Genomic DNA, 3,203 nt, shown 5'->3' with positions numbered 1-3,203 from the left:
CATACCTGTTCTTTTATACAGGTATGTGCGATAAAGTCAACGTACACACTTCACCCTTTAGCGTTCTCATGGTGTTCTCTACTATGTCCTCATTACAACACACAGGGCGCACTGCGCTATAGAGCGCGCCATACTTTTTGAAGAAAATCTAAGACTTTTAAGTGCGCCTTATGGTCGTGAAAATACAGTAACAGTTGTAGTTCAAAAACATTTCGTGGGGCCCACTATGGAGCCCCAGCCTACACTTTAGGAATTACTCTTCTAAAGATATAAGCACACTGATAAATTGGGCATTTACTAATGCAGTGTTTTCCAATCACTGTGCCACAGCACATAGGTGTGGTGTGAGAAGTGATCAAGTGTGCTATACTCTAATTAAAGGTGTTGTCAACTGACAGTAAAAAGAAGTCGAAGAAGAAATTACATGGTCATGCTGAGACAACGCAGAGTATAATTGCAATAGATAAATATCTGAAAAGTAGTTAACCGGTCCCTGAGAAAGTTCTGACCCACATGAAGGCCCTAGCATGAGTAGTGGTCAGAAGAAAGATTAAAAAAAAGATATACTGGGAACAATTCCGCTATACCTGGTGTGCAGGAAAAAATTATTAATGTGTGATATTTTGGTTTGGTGGTGTGCTGTGGGATTTTTCTAAAGTGATATATGTACCATAGCTAAAAAATGTTGGGAAACATTGTACTAACGTTTCATGAAATTGAAACGTCATACCTTCAACTGACTCTATCACTGATTTTTTTGGTTTGTTTGTTTTTTGTTTAGGGACTTCCATTAGGAACTGGCATTGGAGTCAGCATGAACTTAAAAACTGAAGAAGAAGTTCCAGTGTGTGTTTGAGGGGATCGCTAAAGCAGGAAACCCAACCCTTCTGAATCAGATCTACACAGAGCTCTACATCACAGAGGGAGGGACTGCAGAGGTCAATGATGAACATGAGGTCAGACAGATTGAAACAGCATCCAGGAAACCAGACAGACCAGAAACAACAATCAGACAAGAAGACATCTTTAAAGCCTCACCTGGAAGAGACGAACCAATCAGAACAGTGCTGACAAAGGGAGTGGCTGGCATTGGGAAAACAGTCTTAACACAGAAATACAGCCTGGACTGGGCTGAAGACAAAGCCAACCAGGACATCCAGTTCATATTTCCATTCACTTTCAGAGAGCTGAATGTGCTGAAAGAGGAAAAGTTCAGCTTGGTGGGACTTGTTCATCACTTCTTTACTGAAACCAAAGAAGCAGGAATCTGCAGCTTTGAAGACTTCCAGGTTGTGTTCATCTTTGATGGTCTGGATGAGTGTCGACTTCCTCTGGACTTCCACAAAACTACAATCCTAACTGACCCTAGAAAGTCCACCTCAGTGGATGCGCTGCTGATAAATCTCATCAGGGGGAGAATGCTTCCCTCTGCTCACCTCTGGATAACCACACGACCTGCAGCAGCCAATCAGATCCCTCCTTACTCTGTTGACATGGTGACAGAGGTCAGAGGGTTCACTGATCCACAGAAGGAGGAGTACTTCAGGAAGAGATTCAGAGATTAAGAGCAGGCCAGCAGGATCATCTCCCACATCAAGAAAGCTCGAAGCCTCCACATCATGTGTCACATCCCAGTCTTCTGCTGGATCACTGCTACAGTTCTGGAGGATGTGCTGGAAACCAGAGAGGGAGGACAGCTGCCCAAGACCCTGACTGAGATGTACATCCACTTCCTGGTGGTTCAGGCCAAAGTGAAGAAGGTCAAGTATGATGGAGGAGCTGAGACAGATCCACACTGGAGTCCAGAGAGCAGGAAGATGATGGAGTCTCTGGGAAAACTGGCTTTTGATCAGCTGCAGAAAGGAAACCTGATCTTCTATGAATCAGACCTGACAGAGTGTGGCATCGATATCAGAGCAGCCTCAGTGTACTCAGGAGTGTTCACACAGATCTTTAAAGAGGAGAGAGGACTGTACCAGGACAAGGTGTTCTGCTTCATCCATCTGAGTGTTCAGGAGTTTCTGGCTGCTCTTCATGTCCATCTGACCTTCATCAACTCTGGACTCAATCTGCTGGAAGAACAACAAACAACCTCCAAGAAGTCTGAAACAAGAGAATCTGCAGAGAAACACTTCTACCAGAGTGCTGTGAACAAGGCCTTACAGAGTCCAAATGGACACCTGGACTTGTTCCTCCGCTTCCTCCTGGGTCTTTCACTGCAGACCAATCAGACGTCTCCTACGAGGTCTGCTGACACAGACAGGAAGTAGCTCACAGACCAATCAGGAAACAGTCCAGTACATCAAGAAGAAGCTCAGTGAGAATCTGTCTGCAGAGAAAAGCATCAATCTGTTCCACTGTCTGAATGAACTGAATGATTGTTCTCTAGTGGAGGAAATCCAACAGTCGCTGAGATCAGGAAGTCTCTCCACAGATGAACTTTCTCCTGCTCAGTGGTCAGCTCTGGTCTTCATCTTACTGTCATCAGAAGAAGATCTGGATGTGTTTGACCTGAAGAAATACTCTCCTTCAGAGGAGGATTTTTTTAGGCTGCTCCCATTGGTCAAAGCCTCTAACAAAGCTCTGTAAGTAGTCAAGTCAACTTTATTTATATAGCACATTTAAAGGACATCAAGTGACAGCCAAAGTGCTGAACAGAGGGATAATATAAACAAATAAAAAGAATTAAAATAGATAAGATGAAAACGTTATAGAAAACATTGTGAGACATCCATATATCTTTGTAAAAATATATGTGTACATGCAAATATGCACAGTTCTATACATTAAAAGGGGAATCATAGTTTGTCCATTTGTTTACACAGCCAAGTTAAACCGCGTTAGCCAGCATGCCACTGAGCCACGATTTACAGTCCAGTGCCAGAAAAGTAGCTGTGATTACCTACCTGGCACTGTGCACACCGTTGACAGCTTTAGAAAACAGATACTTGAATGCGGTTGTCAGGGTTCCTGGGTTGTATTTTCAGTTTGTTCATGTTGAGTTTATTTCTCACTCGTTCACATTTCCTGTCTTGTTGTGCCAGTTCCTTTCCTGTGTGATGTTAGTTTGATTAAGTTGAGCTGTGTACTCACCGGTCTGTCATTATCAATTCAATTCAATTCAATTTCAATTCAATTTTATTTATATAGCGCCAAATCACAACATAAGTCGCCTCAAGGCGCTTCATAGATACAGAGAAAAA

At 43.0% G+C, this 3,203-nt stretch overlaps 1 pseudogene; it reads left to right on the top strand.

The window, feature by feature from the left end:
- The first annotated feature begins 833 nt into the window (after positions 1-833).
- LOC121812855 lies at positions 834-2,604 on the top strand (annotated as a pseudogene).
- Positions 2,605-3,203: the final 599 nt, after the last annotated feature.

This window comes from Haplochromis burtoni, unplaced genomic scaffold (genome assembly GCF_018398535.1).
Source record: "Haplochromis burtoni strain Fernald_Lab_line unplaced genomic scaffold, NCSU_Asbu1 Contig_893, whole genome shotgun sequence".
NCBI lineage: Eukaryota > Metazoa > Chordata > Actinopteri > Cichliformes > Cichlidae > Haplochromis > Haplochromis burtoni.
Note: the sequence above shows the minus strand (reverse complement) of the source record. Positions and strands in the feature narration are given on the sequence as shown.